Below are 20,206 nucleotides of genomic sequence, written 5' to 3'. Positions count from 1 at the left end.
CACATTTCTCTGCTATTACTGTTTTCGGGCCTGCTTGAATGATACTCTCCTGAAAGTCTGGTGTCATCTCTCAATTATCACAGATTCCTCACATTAACTTTAATAACTGTTTGGTTGCAACCTACTGCGAAGCTTTTAGAAATTCTACAGGAACCTTACTAACCACACTACCTTGTTTTATTGCAGGTCGTCCAAAGCTCTTGCTAAATTCAGTGTCTAATCCTTGATCCTCTATACTCTCGAAATCAATATCTATATCTATTCCATTACCTAGCGTGGTGGTGCAGTATCAATACACGACTCGAATTAAGGAGAACATCGGTTATGATAGCCCTTCGACGATTCAGATTTAGGTTTTCCATGATTCCCACAAATCCATAAATCTCTTAATGTAAATGTCAGGATGGTTTGCTCGAAAGCACGGCCGATTACCTTCACTAGCAATCCGTAATTCCAGCTCCTGTTCCACCTCTAATGACTTCGCCGTTGACCCATGATCTTGCTTCGCCTTCCGTCGCGTTGACAGGCAGTTGTTTCTGTTCATAGAGGTCCTCGATGTCTCCTTTCCAATAACCCTCTATCTCTTCTGTGTTTAGCACCGGAATTCCTCTTGCGCTCTTAAGATTGACATGTTTGCTTCTAAATTATTGGAAAAAGGTGCTGATTCTTCTACAAACTAAACATGTCTGTCCGATTTGATTGTACGGGGGACTTTCAACACATAATGCAAATTGGTTTTTTCTGAAAGCAGGATGGTTTTATTCAGAATTCCAATGCACCATATGACTCCCCAATGTTTTGGGCACAAACCCCTATTTTTCAACATAATCTCTATTCAATGTGACGGTCGTTCACCATCTTACTGGGACGGTCTTTATGCCCATATGGTATCACAACTGGTCGACGTCGACGCCATTGTTATCCCTCATCAATAACCTCCCTCATAAAGCACAACCAATTCCGTACAGATGGTCGTTCGTTGCTCTTTATGGCCTTCTGTTAGACGGCGTGGAAACCAGTGGGCATACATACACCATTGAGTACCAAAAATGATGGTCGTGTCAGCACACATCACGTTCAGCAGATAGATGTTTGGGATCCGTTGATTATCTCGAATGAGAGTGTTCACACGTTCCAACATTGCAAGAGTAACAGCTGTGAGCGGCCGGCCGGTACGTATGAGATCGGTTAGCTTTGCGTGACGTTGTTACTGTGACGACAGACGAATCGCCCAACGGCTCACCCTGATTTTGTTCACTTCCAGGTCTTCGTAGACATTCTGCAAGCGCCTATGAATATCTGCGATGCTCTGGCTTTCCTGCAAATGAACCTCAATAACAGCTCTCCGCTTGGAATGTACCTCCGTTACAGACGCCATTTTGAAGGCTACATATAGCGCCTCCACCTATCGGAACTTCATGAAACTATAGAGGCTGAAGCTGGAATATTCCGCGATGCCACACAACAAATTCCGTTTTTTTTTCATCCAAGAAAAAAATTGTGTTGCGTCACTTATTGAACGCCCCACGTGCGCAATGGGATACAGAGCGTATGGTCGTTTATAGAGAAAACTGACAGTGGGGAAGAATACGAGGTAGAAGCATGATCGTCCCACTAATTATGGGCCCGCAAACGAATCATTTCCTAGAAAATTATGAATGTGTGTTTCTGACACACCTCTTGACTTCAGCATGAAATATTCTTCTAGTTAGGACAAATAGGTTTGAAATTTAAACTTTTCAATTAAGTCCTCCATATAAATTAAACTCCGTCCAAACAGGCCTCAAAAGTCCCGAGGTACCGACCGACCGCCTTGTCATCCTCAACTGATACACGTCACTAGATGCAGATACGAAAGGGCAGGTAATCAGCGCACGACTCTCCCGACCACTGTCAGTTTTCGTGACCCGAGTCGCGACTTCGCAATCAAATAGCTCCTCAATTTGCCTCACAAGTTCTGCGTACATCCCGCTTGCCAACAGCACTCGGTAGATCCAGACGGTCACTCATTCAAGTGCTAGTCAAGCCAATAGCACTCAACTTCGTTGATCTGACGGGAACCAATGTTACCACTGCGGTAAGGTCGCTGACAATTCCCCCTTGTAAAACTAAAAACTGTTTTAACATATCCCTTGCTACAATTTACTGTAAGCTCATGCCTGTTAGAGGTGGAGTTTGCCGCCTGTAGTCGTCGCATTAGGATGAAATATTGCCCTTACGCCGGTAGATATTCTCGAATTCTGTCAAACACCCCTAATCTTCTCGTGGATCCTGAAGAGGTCGTAAATTCACTGCCCCACAACCGTATCAGTGGGAGAGCTGTACACTTTCGAGGTGACCATGTGCCATGGGAGAAGTTTGAGCCAAATTATATGGGGTAGTTAACGAAAAGTTTACAGTGAAATCACTTTTGTGCTAACTATGGCAGTAAACAGCTCATTTTTGGACTAATTTGTAATGAAAAGTTTTTGCTTCTATCATCGTATATTGTCACCCTGTCAGTTTTCGCTATTACTTATGATACACAATGTATAGCTTCCGTTTTCACGTGAGGCATCAAAAGCTGCTTTTGCTCTACGCCCATGGTTTTAACCTTTTAAAATTCGTAGCTCCCCTGACTTAGGTCGTTTCCGTCACTGTCCTTGTAAAAAGTGAAATAATCAATAAAAAAAGTTACGAATGAAATACCACTACCCGAATGCGACACCTGAGCTTTGCTTCTTGTTGCACAACTTTTCATGTGATACAGATACCCCCAGTTCCCTCTCCTTACAATGTCTTGATCCGTACTTGGTTTCAGTGACAGCAACTACTGAAAACCCTCTTTCTCAAAACTTTCCAAACTTTTTTACTCAAGCATGGAAACTCTTTTCTTACTGGGTATCAAAATGGAGGCAATGTCATTGAGGAACTTCACTTTTAGTGAAGACTTGATTGATGTTCTATCAACTCTTCCTCTTCAGCAGTACTGAACGTCTGAGTTCAGAATCATCACTAAAGAGATTCTGAATCCACTAAAACCTATCACATTTTTCAGGAAAATATTTTGCAAAATAAACATGGAGTTCAAAAAAATGTCCTTCGATTACGGAAAAAATATTTGAAGAAACGCCTATCTCATTGTCATTAATAAAAAGCTGTAGGCAGGGAAAATAGTCAATTTCTCCTTTTTCGTTCATTTTTCTCTTCCAAGGAAGAAGCTCTTTCTTGAAAGCCGAAGTTTTGTCTATAAGCTGAATGAAACGCACTTCTTCGCGTAGATTTATTCAATGAGTTTAGCTTTTCAAACATATCACATAAAGTAAGCAACCTTTAATAACGGCGGACTGTCTAAAAGCACTTAACACTAATATGATTTTCTTCTTTCGTGTAAGAACAGATGTATCGCCTGAGTTCAAAATGGCGGTAATACATTTCCCCCGGAAAGTCAATGAGTGCTGCTGTAAAATAAGAGAGATGTATCTTTTCCTCTCATGTAGCGACACATTTTTGTAAAAAATATCTGGCTTTCTGAAGACGAGTTTTATTAAAGTTTGCCAGATTTATCACAGTTTGCGGTGTTTGATTCAGATCAAACTGGAAATGTTGCGAAGCATGTGCTTCTCTACCGATAATGCAATGGATCGACATAATGTCAGTTGCTTTGCCACGGTTAGGTGCTTGTAGACCACTGTAACGCCCTGACATGGATGATGAACACATCAACACAGTGATTACGGTTCATTTGATTTTCTGTCACGAAGTTCTTCGCTATTTGGAACAAGTCTTTGCCTGTCGTACCTTCATTTATTTCCTTAAAAAAAAAGATCTTCCATGATTTCGTTGCTTTTCTAATCAACAAATCGTACGTAGGAAATTTATTAAACATCTCTGTTGCTATCAATGTGTTCATTAAACTGCAAACCAGAATTCCTCCGTCTGAATTTTTTTCTATAATTTGTTCATGAAGATTCTCTCCCATATTCTGTATTCGATCACTAATAGTAGTATCAGACAAACGAATTGACACAACCTGTTTTTCCTTGAATTCTCCAACGCAGATCAAACTGATGTCAACATCACACGATAAGATTAGTTCTTCTACAATAGTACGGGCTTTCTTACAGTTTGCTAGTCGGTAAGCTTTATTTTAAGGTCCTAGAAGTGCTTTTTTCGATTCTTTTGGCTGTTCAGAAAACACTGTTAACGCTCTTCATTGTTCACAAAAGTGCAAGTGCAACCAAAATACACTAATGGACATTAAAATTGCTACACTACGAAGATGACGTGCTACAGACGCGAAATTTAACCGACAGGAAGAAGATGTTTTGATATGCAGATGATTAGCTTTTCAGAGCATTCACACAAGGTTGCCGCCGGTGGCGACACCTACAACGTGCCGACATGAGAAAAGTTTCCGACCGATTTCTCATACACAAACAGCAGTTGACCGGCGTCGCCTGGTGAAACGTTGTTGTGATGCCTCGTGTAAGAAGGAGAACTGCGTACCATCACGTTTCCGGCTTTTATAAAGGTCGGATTGTAGCCTATCGCGATTGCGGTTTACCGCATCGCGACATTGCTGCTCGCGTTGGTAGAGATCCAATGACTGTTAGCAGAATATGGAATCGGTGGGTTCAGGAGGGTAATACGGAATGCCGTGCTGGATCCCAACGGCCTCGTATCACTAGTAGTCGAGATGACATGGGTGCAACGGATCGTGCAGCCACGTCTCGATCCCTGAGTCAACAGATGGGGACGTTTGCAATACAACAACCATCTACATGAACAGTTCGACGACGTTTGTAGCAGCGTGAACTATCAGCTCCGAGACCATGGCTGCGATTACCCTTGACGCTGCATCACAGACAGGAGCGCCTGCGAGGGTGTACTCAACTACGAACCTGGGTGCATCATGATGGTCGCATCCTTGTTTGGCGACATCGCGGTGAACGCACATTGGAAGCATGCATTCGTCATCGCCATACTGGCGTATCACCCGGTGTGATGGTATGGGGTGCCATTTGTTACTCATCTCGGTCACCTCTTGTTCACATTGACGGCACTTTGAACAGTGGACGTTACATTTCAGATGTGTTACGCCCCGTGGCTCTACCCATCATTCGATTCCTGCGAAACCCTACATTTCAGCAGGAGAATGTACGAGCCTTTCTGGATAAAGAAAATGTTCTGCTGCTGCCCTGTCCAGCGCATTCTCCAGATCTCTCACCAATTGAAAACGTTTGGTCAATGGTGGCCGAGCAACTGGCTCGTCACAATACGCCAGTCACTACGCTAGATGAACTGTGGTATCATGTTGAAGCTGCATGGCTAGCTGTACCTGTACACACCATCCAAGCTCTGTTTGACTCAATGCCCAGACGTATCAAGGCCGTTTTATGGCCAGAGGTGGTTGTTCTGGGTACTGGCTTCTCAGGATCTATGCACCCAAACTGCGTGAAAATGTCATTTCTAGTATAATATATTTGTCCAATGAATACCCGTTTATCATCTGCCTATCTTCTTGTTGTAGCAATTTCAATGGCGAGTAGTGTATAAGTAGGTACCGTCAGGCGCAGTCGCATTTTCTATACCTGCGTTTCCTATCTTCTTTACCACTTTCCTTGTTATCCGCAGCAAGTTCTCCCTTTTTACTGCCACTTGACAGAATTAAAATCTTCTCCATGGTTTTTGCCTTTACGAACTTTATAAAAGAGGTAAAGCTTTTTTTTAAAAAAAGTGGTTGAAAACACAACAATTACTGCTGGTGCGATAGTTCGCCTTCGATGCTAAGACTGCTTACAGTGGCTGGTCAACAACTACAGTTGAATTCGTTCGAGGCCACATGGTTGACACCAGAAATAAAATTTACCACAAGTGTCCTCTTTGCCACTAACTACGAAACAAATCCACACCGCCCCAGGCGAATACCACTGCTCCACGTGAAAGAGCTTCGCGCAAAAGTTGCTTGAGGGTACTCTTGCCTCGTGCGAAATTGCAGTAATATGTATCAACTCGTCTTCGAATCTATTATTTGTGTCTATATCAGTTAATGAAATTATGTCCTAGACACATTACTTCGAGATACACGTGCATTTGCACACCAGGTCGTCCGATCGTAATTTCCAACTTTAATAGCGCACACGTCCCACAGCAGTTAATGTCCTGTTTCCCGCTGACGACAGGGTAAACTGCGCTTGCAGTTCTGTGTAGTATCGTGCCCAGGAAGACCACAGCGCGAAGGCGTTTCCGCATCTATGAACCAATTACGGGGAACGGAACAGAGAAGGCGGGAACTGCTGCCACTCACTACTGTAGCAGACGGCGAGAGTGGGCGCGGAAGTTGGACGGACGTGTTTGCTGGCTCCATCGATTACATCTGCTTGGCGCACCGAACGTGTCCGGCGCGGGGCGGCCGCGCGAAAGAACTCTGCCCGACATCCGCTGAGAGCTGCGCCCCCCTTCCCCTCAACTACCACCACACACACGCAAACGCACACACACACGCACATACATACACACGCACATTCTGAGGGCCTGCTGCGAAAAACGTGCCAGTCGTCCTCCCTCTCCCCCCCCCCCCCCCCTTTCCTTCCAAACACACACATTCTACGGGTCTGCTGCGAAAAACGTGCTCGTCAGTAGAAGCCTCAAGGTGGTGGTCGCTGGCGGACCGACAGCCCACCAATGCTTTGCGCTCCACGGCAGCAGGCGAGGCACGCATGGATTACTTGTTGTCCGAAAGCTTATGTTAACCTTCTGCACCTGTGCGGGCAATGCTGATAGTAAATTTAATATCTACTAATGTTGAGTCTGATATTATGCAGGTTACCACGTTCGTCTATTCTGTACAAGGTTTCTCATCTCTGTATTAACTGCTGCATTCTTCATGCGTTTGAACTTCCCCTTATCGATGTCCCCCTTGAATTTTTATAACACACGCGTTTCCCCCCATTATCAGACTGAGTATCTAGTTACGTTTCAGGATATTTCCTATCAACCTATCCCCTCTTTCAGTCAAGTGAGTCATATATTTTCCTTCTCCATAATTCGTGTTAGCACCTCCTCATCAGTTACCCCCCTACCCATCAAATCTTCCGTATACTTCTGTGTTACTCATTTCAAATACTTCTGTTTTCCTCTTGGCCGACCTGTGTCTTACACGCTTAGACTCCCGCCAAATATCTTCAGACAAAAATTCCTGACATTTAAAATTATATTCTGTGTTATATTCTGTGTTTTCTTTTCCATACATGCTCTCTTCCTTTTACCATCCCGTATTTTACATCGTCCCTACTTCGATTATCGGCAATTGCCGCAGTTGATACACTGATTCCTGTCAGATCACCGAAGTTAAGCGCTGTCGGGTGTGGATGGCACTTTGGTGAGTGACCATCCAGGCCGCCATGCGCTGTTGCTATTTTTCGAGGTGCTATTTTTCGTGATGCCAATTGAAGAACTACTCGACCGAATAGTAGCGGCTTCGGTCAAGAATACCATCATAACGACCGGGAGGGTGGTGTGCTAACCCCACGCCCCTCCTATCCGCATCTTTCACTGAGGATGACACGGCGGTCGGATGGTCCCGGTAGGCAAACTTGTGGCATGAAGACGGTGTGCTACTTCTATTATCGTCAGTTATTTTGCTGCACTAATAACAAAACTTCTACTATTTTTAGTATCAATCAAATGTTCATCTTTTGGACTTGGAGCTCTTGTACTTGTCGTGTTCGCAGCTAAACTTAGTGGGTATAAGGCCCGCCTGTTACGCAAAACACTGTTTTTACGTGTGACTAAAAACGTGTTTCAGCAACGGTATGTCATCTTCAGTGGGTTTTCCTCATTTAAAATTGTTAAATGTGAACATACACTGAGATGATGAAAGTCATTGGATAGCGATATGCACATACACTGAGGTGGCAAAAAGTCTTTCTAAGGCGATATGCACAAATACAAAAGACGGTATTATCACTTACACAATGTATGAAAGTGTAGTGCATTGGCTGAGCTATCATTTGTACTCAGGTGATTCATGTGAAAAGGTTTCCGACGTGATTATGGCAGCACCACGGGAATTACCAAATTTTCAATGCGGAATAACAGTTACATCTACACCAATGGAACATTCCATTTCGAAAATCGTTACGAAATTTAAAATGCCGAGACTCACAGTGTCAAGAGTAAGCCGAGAATACCAAACTTCAGGCATTTCTTTTCACCACGGACAGCGCAGTAGCCGATGACCTTAACTTAACGATCGAGATCAGTGGCGTTTGCGTCCTCAGTGCTAACAGACAAACAACGCGTCATGAATAACCGCAGAAATCAATGAGGGACGTACGACGAATGTAGGACAGTGCGGCGAAATCTGACGTTAATTGGCTATGGCAGCAGACGACCTTCGCGATTGCCTTTGCTAACAGCACGACATAGCTTGCAGTGCCTCTCCTGGACTTGTGACTGTATCTGTTCGACCCTAGACGACCGGAAAACCGTGGCCTGGTCATATGAGTCTCGATTTCAGTGATAGTCGAGTGTGGTGCAGACCCTACGAAGCCATGGACACAAGTTGTCAACTAGGCACTCTACAAGCCGACGATGGCTCCAATAATAGCGGAAAAAGACGAACACCTATAACTTCAGGGCGAACTATGATTTCCCTTCTTTTACTATGATGGTCGTTTCTGTCTATGTAAGCCGATGTCAACAAAATATTTTCAAATCCGAAGGAAAAAGCTAGTGATATAAATTTCGTAAGAAGATTCCGAAGCAACGTGAAACGACTTTGTTTTAATGATCTCCACTCCAAATTCTGTATCATGTCCGTAACACAATCTCCCTTATTTCTCGAAAATACAAAACGTGCTGCTCTTCTTTGAACTTTCTCGATGTACTCCATTATTCCCATCTGGTGAGATTTCTATAGCGCGCAGTGGTACTCCAAAAGAGGACGGACAAAGGCAGTGTGGGTAGTCTCGTTAGTAGATCTGTTGCATCTTCTAAGCTTTCTGCCAATAAATCGCCGCCTATGTTCGCTTTCCCCAAAACATTTTCTGTGTGTTCGTTCCAATTTAAATTGTTCGTAATCGTATTTCCTATGTATTTAGTTGAATTTATTGTCTTTAGAATTGATTTATCTATCCTGTAACCGAAGTTTAAAGTATCCCTTTTAGCACTCATGTGGATGAGCTCGCACTTTTCATTATTTAGGTTCAATTGCCAATTATCTCACTTTACAGATATCTTATGTAAATCGTTTTACAGTTAATTTTGATTTTCTTATGACTTTACTAGACGATAAACGACAGCAAACTATCTAAGATGACTGCTCAGATTGTCTCTTAAATAGTTTATATACATAAGGAACAACAGAGGACCTATAACACTACATTGGGGAATACCAGCAATCTCTTCTCATTTATTCGATGACTTTCCCTCGGTTACTATAAACTGTGACCTCTCTGGCGTGAAATCACGATTCCAGTCACATAACTGAGACGATATTCCATAAGCACGCAATTTGATTACAAGCCGCTTGTGAAGGACATTGTCAAAAGCCTTCTGGAAATCTAGAAATACGGAATCAATTTGAAATACCCTGTCAGAAGTACTCAACACGTCGTGTAAGTGAAGAGCTAGTTGTGTTTCACAAGGACAATATTTTCTAAATCCGTACTTACTGTGTGTCAATAGACAGTCCTCTTCAATGTAATTCATAATGTTCGAACACAATATATGTTCCAAAATCCTGATGCATATCAACGGTAATGAAATGGGCTCGTAATTTAGTGGACTACTCCTGTTTCCGTTCTTGAATACTGGTGTAACCAGTGCAACTTTCCAGTCTTTAGGTACGGATCTTAAAAAATGGTTCAAATGGCTCTGAGCAGTATGCGACTTAACTTCTGAGGTCATCAGTCGCCTAGAACTTAGAACTAATTAAACCTAACTAACCTAAGGACATCACACACATCCATGCCCGAGGCAGAATTCGAACCTGCTGTCGCTCGGCTCCAGAACCGCACGGCCACTCTGGCCGGCTACGGATCTTACGTCGAACGATAAAATACAAGATTGTTAAGTATGGAACTATTGCTCCAGTATACTCTGGTATACAGTCTGGACTGAAAGACTTAAATCACTTAATATAATCAAGTCTTTAAGTTGCTTCACTACTCTGAGGATACCTAATTCTAAGTTACTCATGTTGGCAGCTGTTGATCCTGGAATATTTACTTTGTTTTCTTTAGTGAAGGAATTTCGGAAGGTTGTGTTTAGTAACTCTGCTTTGGCATCACTGACATCGATAGTATTTCCATTTCTATCCATTCCTATCGCACAGAGAAGGCATTGATTTTGTCCTGCCGGTAGCATACTTTATATACTTGGATTTTCTGTTCGGTTTCGAAACAAAGTTTCATTGTGGAAACTATAATAAGCATCTCGCATTGAAGTCCGTGCTAAATTTCGAGATTATGTGAAAGACCGCCAATCTTGGGGATTTTGCGTTCGATTAAAATTGGCATGCATTTTTCTCGTTTTTTCTGTTAACATTGTTCTGACCCGTTTTGTGCACCAAGTCGGTCATCTCCGTCGTTCGTTTATTTATTTTGGATGAATCTCCCAAATGCTGTCGATACTGTTTCTTTAAATTCAAGACACATCTGGTCTACATTTACATCGTTAATTTGGAAGGAGTGGAGATCGTCTCTTAGGAAAACGTGAAGCAAATTTTTATCTTACTTTTTGAATAGGTATATTTTTCGTCTATTTTTGGAGGATTTGTGGGTCCGGTATCCAGTATCGCTACGACACAGCTGTGTTCACTAGTCTCTGATCCATTTTTGTGCTTGCTCGTTGTTAGCTCCGGATTGTTTGTTGCAAAGAGTTCAAGTGTGTTTTCGCAATCGTTTACTATTCGAGTGGGCTCATGAACTAACTGCTCGAAATAAGTTTCAGAGAATGCGTTTAGCACAATTTCGCATGATATTTTATGCATACTCCGGATTTAATCCTGTATTTTCACAAGCATATCGAGAGTAAATTGATGTCACCAACTATAATTGTATGAGTCGGGTACGTGCTTGAAATTAAACTCGAGTTTTCTTTAAACCTTGTAGTGGCAGTATCATCTGAGTTGGGAGGTCGGTAAAAAATCCAATTATTATTTTTTTCCGGTTGCCAAGAATGACGTCTACCCATACTAACTCACAGGTATTTGCTACAAGAAAAACTATTAAAAGCAACAAACATGCCACCGCCAACTGCGTATAGTCTATCCTTTGTGAACATCGTTAGGTCCTTTGCAAAAATTTCAGCTGAACTTTTCTCCGGCTTTAGCCAGCTTTCAGTGCCTATAACGAAAGGAGTATCAGTGCTTTCTATTAGAACTTGGAGCTCTAGTACTTTCCCAACACAGCTACGACAATTCACAACTGTTGTAACAATGGTTCATAGATCTACGTTCATCTTGTGTTCGACCTGCATTCTGTGAGCCAGAATCCCTTTTTGTTTTTCTCCGAAACCATCTAACCTAAAAACCAACCCGGTCCACGCCACACAGCCCCTGATAACCGTGTAGCTGCCACCAGCGTGTAATGGATTCCTGACCTGTTTAACAACTGAACCGACCGTTGACTGGAAATGGTTCCCTTCGGTTACTTGGAGACCATTTGCAGCCATTCATGCATTTCAAAAAAATGGTTCAAATGGCTCTGAGCACTATGGGACTTAACAGCTGAGGTCATCAGTCCCCTAGAACTTAGAACAAATTAAACCTAACTAACTTAAGGACATCACATACATCCATGCCCGAGGCAGGATTCGAACCTGCGACCGTAGCAGTCGCACGGCTCCGGACTGCGCGCCTAGAACCGCGAGACCACCGCGGGCGGCCGTTAATGCATTTCATGTTCCTAAACTGGTATAGGCATACCCATTCAAATACAGAGATACGTAAACAGGCAGAACACGGCGCTGCGGTCGGCAACGCCTATATAAGACTAGTGTCTGGCGCAGGTGTTAGATCGGTTACAGCTATTACAATTGTAGGTTATCAAGATTTATGTGAGTTTGAACGTGGTGTTATAGTCGGCACACGAGCGACTGGACACAGCATTTCCGAGGTAGCGATGAAGTGGGGATTTCCCATACGACCATTTCACGAGTGCACAGTGAATATCAGGAATCCGGTAAAACATCAGATCTGGGACATCGCTGCGGCAGGGAAAAGATCCTGCAAGAATGGGACTAACGACGACGGAAGAAAATCGTTCAACGTGACAGAAATGCAACCCCTCCGCAAACTGCTGCAGGTTTTAGTGCTCGTCGATCAACAGGTGCCAGCGTGCGAACCATTCAACGAAACATCACCGATATCGGATTTCAGAGCCGAAGGCAAACTACTGTACCCTTGGTGACTGCACGACACAAAGCTTTACGCTTCGCCTGGCCCCGTCAACACCGACATTGACTGCTGATAACTAGAAACATGTTACCTGATCGGACGAGTCTCATTTCATATTGTATTGAGCGGATGGACGTGTCATGAATCCATGGACGCTGCATGTTAGCAGGTGACAGTTCAAGCTGGTGGAGGCTCTGTAATGGTGTGGGGCGTATACACTTGGAGTGGGACCCCCTCATATGTCTAGATACGACTCTGACAGGTGACGAGTACATAAGTATCCTGTCGGATCACCTGCATCCATTCATTCCATTGTGCATGCCGACGGAGTTGGGTAAATCCAGCAGGACAATGCGACACCCCACACGTCCAGAATTGATACACAGTGGCTCCAGGAACACTCTTCTGAGTTTATTCACTTCCACTGGCCACCACACTCACCAGACGTGAACATTATCGAGCATATCTGGGACGCCTTGCAATGTGATGTTCAGAAGAGATCTCCATCCGCCATACTCTTACGGATTTATGGACAGCCGTTCAGGATTTATGTTGTCAGTTCCCTCAAGCTCTGCTTCAGACATTAGTCGAGCCCAGGCCACGTCGTGTTGCGGCACTTCGGCGTGCTCGAGGGAGCCCTACACGCTATGAGGCAGGGGTACCAGTTTCTTTGGCTCTTCGGTGTATATTCATATATTAATTTCTCTGGACTCTGGGCATAGGATTTTACAACAATAATATGTGAAACTTCCTGGCAGATTAAAACTGTGTGCCCGACCGAGACTGGAACTCGGAACCTTTGCCTGTCGCGGGCAAGTGCTCTACCCTCTGAGCTACCGAAGCACGACTCACGCCCGGTACTCACAGCTTTACTTCTGCCAGTATTTCGTCTCCTACTCTCCAAACTTTACAGAAGCTCTCCTGCGAACCTTGCAGCGGAGACATGGCTTAGCCAAGTTTGGAAGGTAGGCTGTGAGTACCGGGCGTGAGTCGTGCTTCGGTAGCTCAGATGGTAGAGCACTTGCCCGCGAAAGGCAAAGGTCCCGAGTTTGAGTCTCAGTCGGGCACACAGTTTTAATCTGCCAGGAAGTTTCATATCAGCGCACACTCCGCTGCGGAGTGAAAATCTCATTCTGGAAACATCCCCCAGGCTGTGGCTAAGCCATGTCTCCGCTATATCCTTTCTTTCAGGAGTGCTAGTTCTGCAAGGTTCGCAGGAGAGCTTCTGTAAAGTTTGGAAGGTAGGAGACGAAATACTGGCAGAAGTAAAGCTGCGAGTAGCGGGCGTGAGTCGTGCTTCGGTAGCTCAGAGGGTAGAGCACTTGCCCGAGGAAGGCAAAGGTCCGAAGTTCGAGTCTCAGTTGGGCACACAGTTTTAATCTGCCAGGAAGTTTCATATCAACGCACACTCCGCTGCAAAGTGAAAATCTCATTCTGGAATAATATTTGAATTAATTCATACATAATTTTACAAATGCGTTTACATTATTCGGCAAAATTTATAAAATTTATCTAAATAGACTTTTTATGCAAATACTCATTGTCACTTTTGTCCAGTGCTACAGTTTGAACGTTTATGTATTTTGGGAGGACATGGAGAACATCCTCCCTGGCACATTCTTTCTCAGGAGTGATTTTCCAGAGATATGCGTGGGAGGAAAATAAGAGAGGTACAGAACTCTTTAAGGGGGGTAGGATCACAAACGGTCCGTCTTGGAGCAGTAGAGATACCACAGGATATTTTAATTTCCACTGTCTATACTTTTACAAATAAATTCATAAAACTTTGTCAGCATGGCCAGGAAGGATTCAAGATTCACAATCATAGCAGTGGGAGTTCAAAAAATAACAAAATATTTTTTTTACATGTGAAAGTTCATCATTTCTTCACTTTTATTGGCTGCGTTTGTTGCTATAGGTATACGTTTCTTCATAAGTAAGAGAGATTCTTCGATGAATTTTGCACAACATACAAACCATACTTTCGGGTGTATGAAACTCTATTAATTATTTAATTTATGAAAAAATGAATGTGCTGTTGCATTTTAAACTTCATGTTTAGAAAAAACTCAAATTTTATAGTTAATTATCTCAATTTTTACCACAGTTTTTAATAGATTTGGAAAATTCTAGAGTTTCCTAAACCTGTAACTATGGTTTGTATTCTGTGCAAAATTCATCGAAGAATCTCCCTTACTTATGAAGAAAAGTGTACCTATACCAGCAAATTCAGCCAATGGTAAGTGAAAAATAGGTGAAACACAAATGTAAAAAAATAAGTTATTTTCTTATATTTTTGAACTTCCACCACTACAAAGGTAAGTCCTGAATCCTTTCTGGATTTTTATAATTATAGACAGTGGAAATTAAAAGTTCCTGTGATGTCTCTCCTGCTCCAAGTCGTCCCGTTTGACGTCCTACCCCCCTTAAAAGAAAAGTTTTAATAATTAAACATCGAACTATTATATTTCAGAGTAACATTAGTAATAATACAAGGATGATACTGATAATGATAATTAGCTTTTGGTTAAAGTTAGTAATGTGCTGGAAATGGAAATGTGTCGCCATATCCTAATAGTGGTAAGGATTCAGATCTTCACCTGGAATGTTTCTGTAAACCGTCAAAACACAAATCAGGATGTCTGGTTCCGGTAGACGAATCTGCGCGAATGTGAGTGCAATGTCTTACCACCGTGCCAGCTAACTCGACAACAGAAATGAGGGTAAAATTCTTGTGGTACTTCGGGCACATTCCGCCACTCACTTCGCCTGACTGGCAGAGTACAAACGAAGAAATAGGGGTAGAAAATTATTTTAAACAGTTGGCCAACAATTCTTTCTGTATAAATGTGGTGTCTGTTCTTGCAGACATGCCCGAAAGAACCGACACCGTTTTTGATCCAGCAACCATAATGAATTAAGACTCAAAAGGAGCTACAGACTGTGGCTGCGATCGGCCATCGGTTGAAATCAATGGGGAAAGTTGAAAAGTTGTACCGGAATGGGTTTCGAACCCGTACGTATACGAAAGAACCAACCACGCACGCACACACACACACACACACACACACACACACACACACACACACTAAAACCAGTTAGAGCCCATATACTGCTGGCATGTTTTGTGGCCGCTTCCCACTCACCGCGAGCAGTGCAGTATCAACAACAGCTACAATCACTCTGTGTTCAGTTCTGCAGTGATGTGCCACCCAGGGGCATACAACACTTTTATAGCGTCAGGATAGTGGCTTTACCTTCAGCAGGTCATCCATATCAAGATGTTGCCGGTCGGTCACATGTCACTCAAAGTGTTGTGTCTAAGGTGTGGAGAAAGGACAGGGAGACGGGAAATGTGAACGATAGACTTTGTAGTGGTCCTCCTCCTTTGACCACACCAATGCACGGTCGCGTCTTCAACTGTTAGCCCGCAGGTGCCCAATATCAACTCCCAGAAATATTGAAAGTCAGGGATTCGTATCTACCAAACAGTGCGTAGAAGATTGCATAAGGGTGGTCTTCATTCCAGAAGACCAATGAGAAGTTTTCCAGTGAACCAACAGAACCGACGCAATCGAAGGACCTGGACTCTGGCACGTCAGCATTGGGCCATGTCAAAATGAAGTAATGTCATGTTTGCTGACCAGAACAGGATTGGTTTGCGAGCGGACACTAGAGGTGTCAAGGTTTGGAGAAACGCTAAACAACACCAGGAAAGCCAATACGTTTAGGAATTCCAACAGTTTTGCAGGAGGAAGTTTATTGTTCTGGGTGGCAATAATAATGGGACGGCGGATCCCTCTAATTCCCATCTACGGCAATTTAACTGGCCGCCGGTACCTCCAAGAGGTCCTACAAGCGATTGTAAGGCACTGCAGACTTGAAGCCGGTGACAACTTCATTGTAGTCGATGACAGTGCTAGACTGCACCGTACTCTAGCAGTGTCTCGGTATCTTCAAAGATGCAACATCAACCAATTTCTTTAGCCAGCACAGTCCCCAGATGTGAAAGCAATTGAGCATCCATGGGACCTGTTGAAGGCGACCTTTGCACGTGACATCCAAGTGACCATCTGGAAGACCTCACTGAAGCTGCCGTTGAGGAGTGGAACAACTTACCCCAGGATAAATTTGATGGCCCCGTTCAGAGCATGCCTCGCAGAATAGAACAACTCATCCGAGTGTGAGGAGGATATACTAATTACTAAGGACTGATAACGTTTTTGTTTTCATGATGTATACTTAGGAGAGAGCCTGCTTTGTCTCGTTATGATTTTTTGTAGTTACCCGAAAATCTCTCTGTCTTCAGAAGTAATAACACCATATTGAGTATTATATTAGTAAGGTTTTGTACAAACTTCAGTGGGTGTACTGTAAGAAGTCATCGTAGTAAACTCAGTGACAGTCCAGACTTTTGTTGATCAGGTATGCATAATTCAGATGAGCCGGCCAGTCATCTCTTCGTGCAGTCATCTCTACGCTTAGTTTGTAAAGCAACAGAGTTGTGCCAGGAAAAGAAAACTTGGGTGTGTTTGGTGAGTTATATATGGACAGCTCAGGTAGTAACATCACCCAGTTTTCGTCCACTCTTCGTCACATGGCATATACCTAATGAATAGTCCAATATTGGGCACACGCGAACCAGCAAGAACAACTGCAGCGATGTGGCGTCGGAAGTCCATGAGTCCTGTGCCGGAGGTGGAATACAAACGACAGGCGTGAAGTAAGTAAAAGAAAGTAAAGTCGTATGGCACGAATCTCACAAGAAAAATTCGCAAGGTATCACGTCCGGCAGCCGCAGTGACCAGTCGAGTAGAGTCATGTCAGCAGCCGCTGCTACCGGCGGTGGCCTCTCCTGTCGACTGTTTTCCACACTAACTTTCCGGCACCACGATGAGAGAAAAAGAGATTCGAGGGCGTGTCTTTCACGTACTGTATCATTTGATATGTTATGTTTAGCCATCTAGCTACATCGATTTTTCACAATGTGTCATGTATTTTTATAATTATCCTGCATATGTTGTACACGGTAGGAGACCTATTACACTTCTATGGAGAACTCAACATGTTACTTTCACGTCTGACTCAACACCATAATGAGTTTCGTCTGCACGGGAGTTTGGAATGCAGTCATAAACGTCAGTTATACGTGAATTCGTACACTATGTGATCAAAAGCATCCGGACACCTCAAAACACATATATTTTTCATGTGATGTGCATTGTGCTGCCACCTACTGCCATGTACTCCATATCAGCGATCTCAGTAGTCATTAGCCATCGTGGGAGAGCAGAATGGGGCGCTCTGTAGAACTCACGGATTTCGAACGTGGGTAAGTGATTGGTTGTCACTTGTGTCATACGTCTGTACGCTAGATTTCCACACTCCTAAACATCTCTAGGTCCACTGTTTCCGATGCGATAGTGAAGTGGAAACGTGAAGGGACACGTACAGCACAAAAGCGTACAGGCAGACCTTGCCTGTTGACTGACAGAGACCGCCGACAGTTGAAGAGGGTCGTAACGTGTAACAGGCAGACATCTATCCAGACCATCACACAGGAATTGCAAAATGCATCAGGATCCACTACATGTACTACGACAGTTATACAGGAGGTGAGAAAACTTGGATTTCGTCGTATAGTGGCTGCTCATAAGCCACACATCACGTCTGTAAATCCCAAAAGACGCCTTGCTTGGTGTAAGGAGCGTAAACATTGGACGATTGAACAGTGTAAAAACGTCGTGTGGAGTGACGAATCGCGATACACAATGTGGCGATCCGGTGGCAGGGTGTGGGTATGCCGAATACCCGGTGAACGTGATCTGCCAGAGTGTGTAGTGCCAACAGTAAAATTCGGAGGCGGTGGTGTTATGGTGTAGTCGTGTTTCTCATGGAGGGGTATTGCACCCCTTGTTGTTTTGCGTACCACTATCACAGCACAGGCCTACATTGATGTTTTAAGCACCTTCTTGCTACCCACTGTTGAATAGCAATTCGGGGATGGCGACTGCATCTTTCAACACGATCAAGCACCTGTTCGTAATGCACAGCCTGTGGCGGAGTGGTTACACGACAATAACATCCTCACAGTCCTGACTTGAATCCTATAGAACACCTTTCAGATGTTTTGGAACGTCGACTTCGTGTCAGGCCTCACCGACCGACATCGATACCTCTCTTCAGTGCAGCGCTCCGTGAAGAATGGGCCGCCATTCCCGAAGAAACCTTCCAGCGCCTGACTGAACGTATGCCTGCGAGAGTGGAAGCTCTCATCAAGGCTAAGGGTGCGCCAACACTGTATTGAGTTCCAGCGTTACCGATGAAGGGCGCCATGAACTTGTAAGTCATTTTCATGCAGGTGACCGGGTACTTTCGATCACATAGTGTATCCCAGTCACTAACAGGGAGACCACGGCTACCGATTTCGTACAAATTTGTAGTAGACGCAGGACTTCGCTAGAGATGAATATGGCAGAAGTGTGAGCTCTAGATGGTGCATGAGCCATTTACGTCAGCACAGTAGCCATTTAGTCGTTGGCGCAGTGGAACGAATGCAGAACGGTATCCAACAGTCGTGGGGTCGAGTCCCTTTGTGGAAACTCTTCTTTATCCGAAATTATGATCAGAATATTGTGTTTATTAATATTTTCATAAAAAGCTTAAAAAGGAAAGGCAAAGGAATATCAGATATTGCAAATAAATTTTCCAGAAAGCATTCTACTTACAGAGTTCAGGAAGCCTCTGCAATTAATTTTCCAAGAAGGGATTGTAATTAAAGCTTATAGGACTTCGTACTCCGTTAGCGCTCGGCAGCTGCAAGCGAACAATAGGTTCCCGTTGTAGGTAAAAGCGATCCAGCGAGAGAGTAAACCAAATAAAATTCCGAGAAGACTGCATCAAAATACAGTCCACTGTACATCACCAGATACCCTCGCCAGTATCTGACGAAATGACGCGTCCCGCGTGGTTTGCTGCCAACTATGTGATGAGAGAGAGGCTTCCACGAATTTAAACCAAATTCGTTTCTCTACAGATAATTTAAAACGACCATGAAACATCATAAATGTAGCGTTTATAAACGTGTTCAAAATGCCGAGACAGTTACTGCTTCCCATGTTTTTAAAATGAACATCACCGCAACATGGCAAATCATCAACTGCAAAGTAATAAAAGTCTCTACCTTTATGTACGAAGTTCTGTTGTACATTCGACAGTTTCTTCCTGAAAGTTTATTTTCAATTTCAAATTTACCTTTGCCTTCTTTAGTGCCTTTTATTAAACTATTAATAACTAAAATTTAATAAAGCATTGTTGTCGTTAATTTACAGTATAAGTGACGTAAAAATATAAAAAAATTTCTTCGTAGAGTCTAGACCCTGCGACACTAATATTACCGTTCAGGACTCTTCCTGCTGCGCCAGCTGTTAGCCTGTGTCAACCTTCACGGGAAAGCCTTATGCGTCGCCGGACGTGAACCATAAATGCTTTACTTTCTAAACGCTTGGCCATCTGTAGCTCCCACTTCCATCAGTTTCATTTCTAGTCAGCTGCTGCATATACTACAATTCTGGACGAAATCACTGCTGACGAGTAGACCTGTTTCCCTTGTAAGCGATAGTGCGTAACTGTTGCCGAATGCCTTCCGGAAATGACAGAACCTGGCGTCTACGTGGGCATCGCTGTGTGTCACGCTCTGGATCTAATGAACGAACAAAGCGAGTTGTTTTTCAGGTCTGTTTGCGAATTTTTAAGGGGGATATAACTGTTATCCAAGTAGCTCATAGAAGTCAGCACCGCTACATCACGCATGTCTAGACT

The sequence above is a fragment of the Schistocerca gregaria genome, chromosome 2 (genome assembly GCF_023897955.1).
Source record: "Schistocerca gregaria isolate iqSchGreg1 chromosome 2, iqSchGreg1.2, whole genome shotgun sequence".
Lineage (NCBI taxonomy): Eukaryota > Metazoa > Arthropoda > Insecta > Orthoptera > Acrididae > Schistocerca > Schistocerca gregaria.
Note: the sequence above shows the minus strand (reverse complement) of the source record.